Below are 14630 nucleotides of genomic sequence, written 5' to 3'. Positions count from 1 at the left end.
TCACTATAACTCTAATTCCCTAACCACATACGTAATATCAGAGGGAAGTGGTTTCAAATGAGTCAGTCACCAGAATCATACATCCGTCACCATTCACACATAGCAAGTATAGTCTATACTAGCGCATGGCTGAGCGGCCATGCGGGCCTTTTATAGCCATGCGATTCCAGGACCTTCCAGACCTCTGAGATGGGCCAATCAGATCAGGACAAGGACCTGAGCACGTGACCCCCGATCTCTACTGGGAGATTGTCTCGTGGGCATGCCCAGTAGCACGGCGAGAGGACTTAGCCTCTGGAGTGGTTTCCTGCAAAGCAGGTTGCGCTACCATTGCTGGTCCAGAGGTGACAGCAACATCCAGACCCAGAGAGCTGGTCTGAGCAGGGCGCCTGGATTGCCGAGATTGCTGTGCAGGTCCCTGAGTTGTTGTAAAGGAATGGGAGACCGCTGGATCTATGGCTCTGGATTCCTGCTGTGCAGCTGCAGGAATGCAACGCCTAACTTCCATACTGGGGATCCCTGTAAGAGAGGCCTGGGGTCAAAACCAAGGTGCTGGATGGATTTGCTCTAACTTCCATAGCAATGATCCCTTTAAGAGGGAAGATGTGCCTATAGGATGTGTGATGGTATATGGGCACAGGAGGGGGGGATTCATTTCTGTCATGTGCTCTCTGCTCCTTTTTGGGGGACAGACAATGGCTGGGAGCTTATGTTCCCAGGGATGCTAGATTTCTCCCACCATGTCAGTGTCTGCTGAGGTGTTGTCAAGTGGGAAAACTTGCTCATAGCAACCAATCACAGCTCAGTTTCTTTTAGCCAGCTCTGGTGAAATGAGAGATGCTTGGTGATTGGTTGCAAGGAAAACTGTTGCTCATAGCAACCAATCACAGCTCAGCTTCTTTTGAACAGCTCTGGTGAAATAAAAGATGCTTCGTGATTGGTTGATGATACACACATACATACATTCAGTTTTATATATATAGATTTATATTCAGCGCAGGAGCGGCAGATGAATACTCCCATCCGCCGCTCCTGCTCTCACTGCAATTAGTGGTAGTAGGTGTCCGATGATGGGATCAGTTGTCCCATCAGCTGACATCAGTGACCAGAGGTAAATTGAGCATACTCAGTTAAAAAACGGAATCCGTCGCCGGATTCCGTCATTTGACGGACTACGACGGATCTGTCGCCCATAGGCGTCCATTCTAGCAGACGACAGACGGCGACGGATCCGTCACTGTTCAACTTTTCGACAGAGCCAAAAAACATTGCTTTGTGCATCGTGTCTGGCCGACGGACAGAGAATTTCCGTCAGTAATACAAGTCTATGAGAAAAAAACGGATCCAGCGTCAACAGTCGCCGGATCCGTTTTTTAAAAAAAAAATTGACTGATTGCAACGTATGGCAAAAAACTGACGTGTGAAAGGGGCCTAAGGGGCGTACATGAGAAATGTGGTGACTAAAAAAGGTCTGGTGACACAGACAGACTGACTGTGACTCAAGGGCTGAAGCTCAAGGCCTACATACGGACCGCTGGGGGCAGGAAAGGCCTAACAAAGTTATGACTCTGAAACGTGAAGCGACAAAGTCCTACAGTGCATTGTTCACAGACAGGAATTTAGTGACAGTCATGGACTATGTTTCGGGAACTGATGCCTAAAACCGACATAGAAGGCCCTCTCGACTGGAAGGGCAAGGTAACATGCGTGACCTGTCTCGAGGCCCCTGGTTTATGACAAGTGTTCAACCCCACAAGTTTGAACAGAGGGAGGGGGGTATGTGAGACAGTGATTGATGTTGTTGTGAATGGCCAGTATGTGTTGTAGAGGAGGAGGTGCTCTGCATTGTAAGCCTAAAATGTTGCTCTGAGACTGGAAGCTCCATGAGCTTTGTTTAGTTTATAAGGGGCTGGGCTTACAGGGTTAGCTGGAGAGCTGGGCGGGACTGACTAACCACACACCTCCCATCAATGGGTGTGTCTCATGTGTTATAATTAGACTGTGGTGTGGTCACATGGTCTCTGTGTTGGAAGGTCCTGTAAGAGGACATGCTTTCCTGAATAGCACATGGTGAGGCCATGTAATTGCAGAGTCTGTGACAGCTATCTGCAATGGGGGAAGCTACTGTCCTTCTGAGGGTCTGGAACTGTTGGGTTTAACCTGTTGAGCAAGTCATCCTCTAGGACAGTGATCCCAGGAAGGCAGCTTCCCTGGAAGCCAGGACTGACAAGAAGTCAGCATGTGGAGTGGAACTCCTGTAAGGTAAGCTCAGATAAGGGGGTTGTAAGAAAGGCAGAGAGGTGTATCTGCTACATGAACAGACTGGTGTCTGGTTATGTTCGTGGATGTAACGAAACAGACTGTACTCTATCCAGTTTATACTGTGTTTAAATAAACCGGATAGTCTGTTTAACCCCCTAATGTCTATGGACGTGCTCAGTCCGTCATGGCAGGAGGTAACTTTCAGCACCATGACGGACTCTGCACGTCCTGCCTTTGAACTGTCACTGCGTGTAAACACGCAGTTTCAGTTCAGTGCCGACAGCTGTCTATGACAGCTGAGAGGCACAGGAAGGGGGGCAGGGACCCTTGCACTTGGTCCCTGCACCCACAGCGCTGTGATTGGTCGGTCAATCTGACAGACCAAACACAGCATAGATCAGCAAGAAAAGCTGAAATTTGAGCTTCTCCTTGCCTGATCAGTGTAGGAGCCCAGCGCTGCAGTGGCTGAGCCTCCTGCACTGACAGCTAGGAGCGGAGCCCCCACCGCCCCTGGCTGTTAACCCCCTCACTGCTGCGATCAAGCGTGATCGCAGCGTTCAGAGGGGGAGGCAGAGGGTAGGGGGCTCCCTCTGCCTCAGGTCGGCGTCTCTGCAATGTAATCGCGGGGCCCGACCTGTGCCATGGTGATCCGGAGGTGTCATGACAACTTCCGGGTCATTTACCTACGGAGAGCTGGTGAGATCATGCTCACAGCATGGTGTCAGCAGCTCTCAGTATTGGTATAATGCATTACAATGCTGGAGCATTGTAATGTATTATACCTAAAGTGAAAGCGAAAGTGAAAGTCCCATAAAGGGACAAGGTAAAAAAAAAACAAAAACATTTTTTTTTAAAATATGTAAAAAAAATTATTAAAATTATTAAAAAATATAAAAAATCCCCTAAAAAATCCCCTAAAAATTACACATTTTTATGTAAAAAAATAAAATAAAAAATACACATGTTTGGTATCGCCACGTCCGTAAAAATCCCATCTATAAAAGTATCACCCTAGTTAACCCGTTCCGTGAACGCCGTAAAAAAACACAAAAAAGTAGCAAATTATACTTTTTCCAAGCAGTATCATCATACCGTTTGGAAAAGTGCAATAACGCGCGATCAAAAAGACGAATATAAATAAGCATGGTACCGCAAAAAATGAGCTGCAATACAGCATCATCAGCAAAAAAATCAAAAAGTTATAGCTCGCAGAATAAAGTGATGCAAAAATATTTTTTCTATAAAAGTTTTTATTGTGTAAAAAACACCAAAACATAAAAAAAGATATAAATGAGGTATCGCTGTAATCGTAGTGACCCGAAGAATAAAGCTGCCATACTAATTTTACCACATGCGGAACGGAGGGGGGAAAAAAAAGCATTCCTAAATTGCTGATTTTTGTTCATTCAAAAAATGAACAGAAAAATCAGAATAGAAAGCGATCAAAAAACGCTATGTGCCCGAAAATGATACCAATAAAAACGTCAGCTCTTCCCGCAAAAATCAAGCTTGCATATGACTCTGTCGGCCGGAATATGGAAAAATTATAGCTCATTGAAGATCATTTTTGTGGAAAAAATATGATTTTTTAATTTTACGGCTCTACGTTATAACCTTCTGTGAAGCCCTTGGGGGTTCAAAGTGCTCAACACACATTTAGATAAGTTCCTTGGGGGGTCTAGTTTCCAAAATGGGGTCACTTGTGGGGGGTTTCCACTGATAAGGTACATTAGGGGCTCTCCAAACGCGACATGGCGTCCACTCTCGATTCCAGCCAATTTGACATTCAAAATCTCAAATGATGCTCCGTCCCTTCTGAGCACTGTCGTGCGCCTAAAGATTGGTCTTCCTCCACACATGGGGTATCGGTGTACTCAGGAGAAATTGCACAACAAATATTGTGGTTCATTTTCTCCTGATACCCTTGACAAAATAAAAAAAATTGTGTCCAAATAAAAATTTTTGGGAAAAAAAGTTAAACGTTCATTTTTTCCTTACATTGCTTCAATTCTTTTGAAGTACCTAAATGGTTAATAAACTTCTTGAATGTGGTTTTGAACACTTTGAGGTGTGCAGTTTTTAGAATGGTGTCACTTTTGGGTATTTTCTGTTACATTGACCCCCCAAACTCACTTCAAATGTGAGGTGGTCCCTAAAAAAAATGGTTTTGTAAATTTTGTTGGAAAAATGAGAAATCGCTGGTCAACTTCTAACCCTTATAACTTCCTAAGAAAAAAAAAATTTGGTTCCAAAATTGTGCTGGTGTAAAGTAGACATGTGGAAAATGTTATTTATTAACTATTTTTTGTGACATATCTCTCTGATTTAAGGGCATAAAAATTAAAAGCTTGAAAATTGCAAAATTTTAAAAATTTTCGCCATATTTCCATTTCTTTCATAAAAAAAGCAAGTCATATCGAAGAAATGTTACCACTGACATGAAGTACAATATGTCACGAAAAAACTATCTCAGAATAAGCGGGATACGTTGAAGCGTTCCAGAGTTATAACCACATAAAGTGACAGTGGTCCGATTTCAAAGTTAAGGCCTGGTCTTTAACCTACAAAATGGCTTGGTCATTAAGGGGTTAAGTGAGAAACCATTCCTGTGTGACTTAATCCCGTTGCCAAGCGAGTGTCCCACAACACATACAGTACAGTGAGCGCTATCTTACACTGTCTACAAATATCTGAAGGGATGTCACAGTGTAGAGGGATCATCCTTATTTGCTTATATCCCCAACATGGTCTCTTCATTATCCGGCTGGAGATATGTTGATGGAATGGCAGGGGTGATATGGAGTAAAGGGCAGCAATATGGTCCATCAGCAAAAATCCAGAAGTACAGTATACTGTGTGAAAAAAAAATAATTAAAACCAGCAACAAACAATAAAGACAACACAGGATTAAAATAGAGAAAGAGAGGGATAACTACCATCAACAACAGTGAGTATTATAATAAAGGATTTAAAAGATAATTTTTTATTGAGGCTGCCAGGAGACATTGTGCCAAGAGTAATGATCCACCGGCACTCAAGCTGTGCCAGGTGTTATAAATGGGTCACCGAGGAGGAAAACTAAACAAGCTAAGTCACAGAAAACTAGAGAGGTTGGTAACTATGCAGATTGCAGAATCCTGATCCTAACCACACAACTAGCTGCAGCCGTGGAGCGATCCTACGATGAATCTAGACACCTCGTCACAGCCGGAGGACTAAATAAGCCTAAAGCAAGAAAACGGGAAAACTAACTGCCCCAGAGCAGACCCCAAAGAAATAGACAGCCCCCACACATGTATTGACGGTGAAACAAGATGAAAACACAAACACAGGCAGGAAAATAGGCTGAGCAAACGATGGGGCCCAAACTAACTAGAAAAGACAGGAAAGGAAAGACACTGCCTGCAATCTGCCCAAAAAACCCTACAAAAATAATGTCCAACATTTCTGATAACAAAATTAACCCTGAAGTCACTAGACTTCTCCCACTATATCAGCACTCTGAAATATTCTGAGACAGAGCAAAAAAAGAGGCCAATCTAATAAGGGACAAAAAGCAAATTGGCAAGTAAAGATAAATAAGAGTGGAATTTCAGCACAGCCCCAGCTAGCTGACCACACAAAAAACTGAATAGACCAACAAAATCAAGTGTGAACATTAGCAGAAACACTTAGCTTGAGATGACTGGAACAGAGCTGAAAACCAAGACCTGAAAAGCCAGAAGGAATCACCAGCACCAGAATAGGGTGTCGGCTGTCTTAAATCCAGACTGAGATTCCAGAGATCCAATCGCTATCCTCATCATCAGGTGGCAGATCTCTACTAATTAAATCAACTTCACTACCTCCTGTTACCACCAGAGGGAGCCCGTGTCAGGACTCTGAACATTTTTACCTTTTTGCATTACTGCCCTTTTCCAAGATGGTGTCCTTGGTCTCATGTGCATTGTGTCCTCCTGCTATAAAACACCACCCCAGCCTTCAGTCTGTGCTTGAGTACTCTGCCTTGCATCCAGCTCCTGACCTCTGATTGCTCCCTGGCTATATACCATCTCTTGTGAACCTGTGTGGTGATCCTGCTGCTCTGCTCTGAGTTCCTGCTGCATACTCCAGTTTTCAGAACTCTTCTTCCTCTGCTGCTCGTGTTTCACTTCCATCTGCATTTGCTGGACATGTAAGCTGTTCCTGCTCTGCAAGAGCCTGAGACTATTTTCCAGGCCTCCCTGGTCAAGCTAAGATAAGATTTGAACTGCCTTTTAAGCTTACCTATCTGTGTCTGGACTAAGACAAGGATTTATTCATGCCAAGTATCCTCAAGAATAACTGTGCTTCATAGACTTTTTGCTTGATTGCATTTTCCTCTGAAGTTCCTATAGACTGCTAAGCTGCTTCTTATATTTTCTCCAAGTGTTGTGGACTGGAGTTTCTTTCTGCATCTGTTGTATCACCGTGTGTTAATATAGACTTTACCACTTATAAAGCTGTGTCCTGTAGTCATCTTGTTCCACGCACAGAGTCTCCTGAGTTATCCCCTATAATTATTACAGGGGATAACTCAGGAGACTCTGTGCGTGGAACAAGATGACTACAGGACACAGCTTTATAAGTGGTAAAGTCTATATTAACACACGGTGATACAACAGATGCAGAAAGAAACTCAAGTCCACAACACTTGGAGAAAATATAAGAAGCAGCTTAGCAGTCTATAGGAACTTCAGAGGAAAATGCAATCAAGCAAAAAGTCTATGAAGCACAGTTATTCTTGAGGATACTTGGCATGAATAAATCCTTGTCTTAGTCCAGACACAGATAGGTAAGCTTAAAAGGCAGTTCAAATCTTATCTTAGCTTGACCAGGGAGGCCTGGAAAATAATCTCAGGCTCTTGCAGAGCAGGAACAGCTTACATGTCCAGCAAATGCAGATGGAAGTGAAACACGAGCAGCAGAGGAAGAAGAGTTCTGGAAACTGGAGTATGCAGCAGGAACTCAGAGCAGAGCAGCAGGATCACCACACAGGTTCACAGGAGATGGTATATAGCCAGGGAGCAATCAGAGGTCAGGAGCTGGATGCAAGGCAGAGTACTCAAGCACAGACTGAAGGCTGGGGTGGAGTTTTATAGCAGGAGGACACAATGCACATGAGACCAAGGACACCATCTTGGAAAAGGGCAGTAATGCAAAAAGGTAAAAATGTTCAGAGTCCTGACAGCCCGGAAGGAGAACTCACAACTGGTAGACCAGAAAATGAGTTTACAACAGCCAGGCCCCATTTAAAATCTCCCCTAATTTTGTATTGAGGCTGCCAGGAGACATGATGCCAAGAGTAATGATCCACCGGCACTCAAGCTGTGCCAGGCCCCTTTTAAAATCTCCCCCTCTTGTGCAAATATGCACCCTATCTATGCCGCGTATTCGTAATCCTTGGCAGCCCTAATATCCCTCACATGTTCCCTTCAAGTTATACTCCAGCTCAGTTTTCTGTTTTTCTCTGATTATTATAAGTTGCAATGAATCACAGTGGTGGATTATTTTTAATTGTGGTCTTTGTCTTGCAGAGTAACTGGTCTCAGGGAGTCCTACAGGCTCGGTGGTAGCTCCTCCTGATGCTTCTGTTGCTGTAACCTTGCTCACAGAACCAGTCTGAGATTCCAGAGATCCAACTGTTATCCTCATCATCAGGTGGCAAATCTCTACTAATTAAATCAACCTCACTGCCTCCTGTTACCACCAGAGAGAGCCCGGAAGGAGAACTCACAACTGGTAGACCAGAAAATGAGTTCACAACAGTACTCCCCCTTGAGGAGGGGTCACCGAACCCTCATCCACGCCACCAGGCCGATCAGGATGGGCCCGGTGAAAAGCACGAACCAATCTATTGGCATGAATATCAGAGGCAGAGACCCAAGAATTATCCTCCTGGCCATAACCCTTCCATTTGACCAAATACTGGAGTCTCTGTCTAACCAAACGAGAATCCAATATTTTCTCTACCTCATATTCCACATTGCCTTTAACCAATACAGGGTCAGGAGGTGCTGCCAAAGGAACTACTGGCTCAACAAACCTCTTCAACAGTGATTTGTGAAATACGTTATGGATCTTGAACGTAACTGGAAGAGCCAATCGAAAAGAAACAGGATTAAGAATCTCCAAAATCTTATAAGGTCCAATAAATCTTGGCTTAAATTTTGGAGATGCAACCTTCATAGGAATATTCTTAGACGACAACCAAACCATATCACCCACTTTAAACCGGGGACCAATGGTCCTATGCCGGTGGGAAAATTGCTGGGCCTTTTCCTGAGAGAGTGACAAATTATCCACCACTTGGTCCCATATCTGCTGCATTCTCACAACCACAGTGTCCATGTTAGGAGTGGCGGAAGACACTAAATAAAAAATAAATAAAGTGCCTTCGCCACCCGGGGTCCACCGTGCGGTGGATGGAAAAACCGCTGCTAGAGAGGCAGAGTACTAAGGCGGTAATGTGCACAAGGGTGAAACGACACCCAGTGCACAAAAGCAAGCTCTGTTATACACAGAGCTACAGGCTAATAAACTTAAATTAGCCGCTGAGTCTGTTCAGAGTCACAGACTCACAGCGATACAGTCGTGGTATTCTTGGTCACAGGAGTAGCCTTAAACAGCAGGACTACTCCGTCTAGACCTACCGTCAACCACTGCAAAGTGTCGCAACCGCGGACGCAGAGTAAAGCTGCAACTGCAGCGCGGCAACCACTGAGCCGCTGGTAAGGCGCTGCAATAACGCTGGCGCAATGCAGACACTAAGCTGCTGAGCAAGATGGAGCATATGCGCGCTGGCGCTAGTGCTGCTACTGGCTGTACCCAAACACTCACACAATCGTATTATCAGAGGGAAGGGGTTTCTTAATAAGTCAGTCACCAGTCCAAGCATGCATCATCTTACATACAGCAGCAAGTATGAAATACTAGCGCATGGCGGAACAGCCATGCGCGCTTTTTATACCAAATGGGACTTTCCGGAAACCTCCAAGGCTCCAGGAGGAGCCAATAGGATTAGACACAGGACCATAGCATGTGACTCACGAACTCCAATGGGAGCTTGTCCCATGAGCATGCTCAGTCAAGAGAACAGAGGACTTAGCCTCTGGAGAGAGTTGCCGCAAGGCACTCTCCTCTGCAATCTCCTCTACTGCAGATGAGACACAGGAGACTGCAGCATGTAAGGGTCTAGATCTCACCATAGGGAAGGGAGAGATCAGACTCCTAACAGTCCACACCTAGGCAGGACGAAGATTCCTCTTGCCCTGAAGAGAATCGAGGCTGAAACCCAAAATTACAGAAAAAGATGACATCAAAGTGGCAGAACTAGCTCTATTGTTCAGCGCGAATTCGGCCAAGGGCAAAAATGAGACCCAATTATCCTGATCAGCAGATATAAAACATCTTAAATAAGACTCCAAGGTCTGGTTCATTCTCTCAGTCTGCCCATTGGTCGGGGGATGAAACGCGGAGGAGAAGGATAACTGAATTCCCAGGATTGGAACAAAAGGCTTTCCAGAATCTGGAAACAAACTGGACTCCTTTGTCGGACACAATGTTCTCAGGAATCCCATGTAACCGAACCACCTGTTGTAAAAACAAGGGCACCAACTCAGCGGAAGATGGCAACTTTGGGAGTGGTACAAGATGGACCATCTTTGAAAATCTATCACATATCACCCAGATAACAGTTATTCTCTGAGAGACAGGAAGATCAGAAATGAAATCCATTGAGATATGGGTCCAAGGCCTCTAGGGCACCGGCTGGGGCATCAGCAACCCACTAGAACGAAAACAGAGTTTAGACCGAGAACTAGTCCAACAGGACTGTACAAAATTCCTGACATCTTGAGATAAGGCAGGCCACAAAAAAGACCGACTCACCAAATCTCTGGTACCAAAAATACCTGGATGACCAGCCAATGCGGAGCAATGAACTTCAGACATCACTCTCTTTCTCCACTGGCCAGGAACATACAATTTTCCCACAGGGCAACGCTCAGGTTTATCCTCCTGAACTTCCTCCAGGGCGCATCTCAAATCGGGCGAAATGACAGAAAGAACTACCCCCTCACCTAGGATGGTAGTATGCTCGGTCACATTAAGAGAATCAGCAAAGAAACTCCTAGAAAGGGCGTCTGCCTTAACAGTCTTAGTGCCCGGAAGAAAAGAGACCACAAAATTAAAACGACAACAAGATGAAAACACAAACACAGGCAGGAAAATAGGCTGAGCAAGTGATGGGGCCCAAACTAACTAGAAAGGACAGGAAAGGAAAGACACTGTCTGCAATCTGCCCAAAAAACCCTACAAAAATAATGTCCAACACTTCTGATAACAAAATTAACCCTGAAGTCACTAGACTTCTCCCACTATATCAACACTCTGAAATATTCTGAGGCAGAGCAAAAAAAGAGGCCAATCTAATAAGGGACAAAAAGCAAATTGGCAAATACAGATAAATAAGAGTGGAAATTCAGCACAGCCCCAGCCGGGGCTGGCTGACCACACAAAAAACTGAATAGACCAACAAAATCAAGTGTGAACATTAGCAGAAACACTTAGCTTGAGATGACTGGAACAGAGCTGAAAACCAAGACCTGAAAAGCCAGAAGGAATCACCAGCACCAGAATAGGGCGTCGGCTGTCTTAAATCCAGTCTGAGATTCCAGAGATCCAGTCGTTATCCTCATCATCAGGTGGCAGATCTCTACTAATTAAATCAACCTCACTACCTCCTGTTACCACCAGAGGGAGCCCGGAAGGAGAACTCACAACTGGTAGACCAGAAAATGAGTTCACAACAGCCAGGCCCCTTTTAAAATCTCCCCTAATTTTGTATTGAGGCTGCCAGGAGACATGATGCCAAGAGTAATGATCCACCGGCACTCAAGCTGTGCCAGGCCCCTTTTAAAATCTCCCCCTCTGGTGCAAATATGCACCCTATCTATGCCGCGTATTCGTAATCCTTGGCAGCCCTAATATCCCTCACATGTTCCCTTCAAGTTATACTCCAGCTCAGTTTTCTGTTTTTCTCTGATTATTATAAGTTGCAATGAATCACAGTGGTGGATTATTTTTAATTGTGGACTTTGTCTTGCAGAGTAACTGGTCTCAGGGAGTCCTACAGGCTCGGTGGTAGCCCCTCCTGATGCTTCTGTTGCTGTAACCTTGCTCACAGAACCTAGAAGAAAAGTTGTGAGCCTGGTTTTCAAAGACTCCATCTAATGAGCATATTGTTTTCATCCTCAAAAATTGCCCAATTGGAACAGCCTGTATAGTTGAGGGAGTATGGGCAGAGGTAGCGTGTAACAGTGCGTTTACTGACGTCTCCTTTTGGAAAACGTCAGTTTGTATTGTACCTTCTGTATCCACTCAGATTTTTATAGCCAAAAAATCAATTTCATTACTAGCAATTTTGTAACTCCATTTGATATTACAATTGGAGAGGTCTAGGTCAGAAGTATCAAGAATTCATGAGGGGACGTTTGATTGCCTGATTTTGACTCCTTTAAAATGACCGCTAGTTCTTTTCCTCTATCTTCTAGATGTGGCATGTGGTAATGCGGTTTGCGTATGTGCCCTATACGTTTGAGATACATATTTTGGAGTTTACATTACAAAATCTGTAAATTTATTGGTAAATGAAGAGGTTGAGATCCACTTGAATTGTTGACTTGCTAATTGTTTTGATTAAGTTCATGGATGAAGTCAAGAAGGCCAGGCACAGGACCCTGCCAGTTAATAAACACATCATCGATGTATCTATACCAGCACTGTACCTGGTAAGCGTCGTAAGCGCCGCCCCTGGAGATCTCCATCTCCCAATAGCCAAGAAAGAGATTTGCGTATGACGGCACGCACATCGCTCCCATTGCAGTGCCGCATTATTGGACGTAGAAACGGTCTTTAAAAGTTAAAAAATTATGCATCAAAACAAAATTTAAATGTTCCAGGATCAGTGAGCGCAGTACAGGGTCAAGGCTGCTAGTGCCAAGAAAAAACTCCACTGCCTCTGGTCAGTCTGAGTGCCTAATACTGGGGTATAGTAACTCTAGGTCTACAGTAGCAAGGAGCATATCTGAATCAAGACTAAAATCCATCAATTTTCCTTAGGATGTCCACAGTGTCACCGACATAGGAGGGCAACATCTCCACTAGGGGGTGCAGGGAAATAAATTTACAAATGGGATCGCACAGCCCTCCAATGCTAGAGACAATTGGACGCTCAGGTGGTGTAATAAGGTCCTTGTGTACCTTAGGTAACAAATAAAAAGTAAGGACTACTTATTTACTACTCCACCAATAGTCCATCAAAGATCTTTTTTGGAATGGTGACTTGTGTAAAGGCTGCGTACAGAATATCATACAGAATACTGGAGAAATTTTCCACTGGGTTATTTGGCAAAACAGTATACGCCTCACGATCTCACAACTGACGATATGATTCCCTTTTATACATCACTGTTGGCCAGATGACCACATTCACCCCCTTGTCAGCAGGTTTAATAACAGCATCACGCATGGACCTTAATTCTCTCAATGCGTTACGTTGTGCCCTTGTAAGATTATCCCCCTTCTTGTTATAGGGGAGTGTTTTGAAGTCTTCCAACACTAATTTGTTAAAAATATCTACTTTCGGGCATAGGGAGAAGGAATGTGGTAGATCTTGGAACAACGAAAGTAGGAAAGGTACCTGTGGCAGTGGGGAAGTTCTCAGTGGCCAATTCCTCCAAGGCCAATAGGGTCTCATGTTCAATGGTGGTATCCTGATCAGTAACATCTGTTGGTTTCATATGTAAGGCTACTTTCACACTGTGGTTTTTTTGCTGTGCGTTTTTTGCGCACACAAACACATGAAAAAACCACATCATGCGTTTGTGTGTGTTTTTTTGTGCATACGTGCGCACCCATAGACTTTGATGGGTGTTTTGCTGTAAAAATATGCATTGCGTGCGCATGCGTTTTTTGGGGGCAAGTCGGACGCACACTTCAAAAAAACGCATGCGCGTACAAACGCATGTGTATGCGCACCTATGCGCACCCATGTAAAAGATGTGGGAAAAAAACACATGCTTTTTTGCGCTAAAAAACAACGCAAAAAAACGCAAGTGTGAAACCAGCCTTACTTGCATAGAACCACCTTCCTCAGAAAAAATTGCAGGTCCTTCATAGCTGACAAAAAAATTATCAGTGGGTATGAAGGTTAGCCTTAAACTCAGGACATTGAGTTGGGCGCTAGTTTGTGTAAGTTGGGACAGATTTATTACCTCCAAGTTATTGTTGACTTTGGAATTTTTCTCCATTGATTGGGGAGGGGAGAGTTTACTCTTATTATAGGTGTCAGGATCCTGTCAGCGCCGGCGTGCAGCCTCCACTCATCCACACTGTAGGGGTACCGGGGTCAGGTACAGCCAGAAAGTACCGATACACAGGACCCGTGGACGCTGAAGTTTAGCAAGCAGACACAGGACCTACGGTCATGTGACTGCAAGGGTGCAGGGCTTAGCATCCTGCTTAGCGAGATGGCAAGACACTATACAGAATTACTCAGAGTCAGGCAAAACAGGGTTCATACACAGAGATAGCAGTAATGTACCAAGGATGAGACAGAACGGATAGTCAGGGCCAAGCAGAAGTCAAAACCAAACAGACATAGAAGGTACCAAGCAGAATCCAAAGCAATATCCAGAGAACACACCAAGTCGTACACAGATTATCAAGCAACCAGAACACAGCACAAACACACTCAGGGGTCACCACACTATGCCAAGGGCAAGAGTATAACTGATGGGGGATGGGAGCTTCCTGCGGCTATAAGAAGCTTTCCCAGAATCAATGAGAGGCAACCATAATAGGTCCCAGATGAGCAGGTAAGAGTCTGCACTGAGATCAAAACATTAACTCCAGAAGTGCCGGTCCACCAGCACTGGTATCATGACAGTACCCCCCTCTCAACGGGGGGCCTCTGGACCCCCAGGCTTGACCGGGTACCTAGCATGGAAAGCCTGAACCAGGCCATCCGCATGTATCAACCGGGCCGGCACCCAGGACCTGTTCTCCGGCCCATACCCCTTCCAATGCACTAGGTACTGTACTGACCGCCGTACCAACCTGGAATCTACGATGTGACCAATCTCATATTCCACATATCCCTCAACTGAAACCGGAGGAGCAGCGGACTCAAATTCTCCCCTGACTGCTTCTAAAGGCTTCAGTAGAGATCTGTGGAAGACGTTATGGATCTTGAAAGAGGGTGGAAGGCACAGCCTGTACGCCACTGGGTTGATTTTTTCCACAATCTTGTATGGGCCAATGAATTTGGGGCCCAACTTGGCTGACGG

Source organism: Dendrobates tinctorius, unplaced genomic scaffold (assembly GCF_039654945.1).
Source record: "Dendrobates tinctorius isolate UK_male_01 unplaced genomic scaffold, ASM3965494v1 ptg000045l, whole genome shotgun sequence".
In the NCBI taxonomy this organism is placed as follows: domain Eukaryota; kingdom Metazoa; phylum Chordata; class Amphibia; order Anura; family Dendrobatidae; genus Dendrobates; species Dendrobates tinctorius.
The sequence above is the reverse complement of the archived record's forward strand: the minus strand, read 5'-3'. Positions refer to the sequence as shown.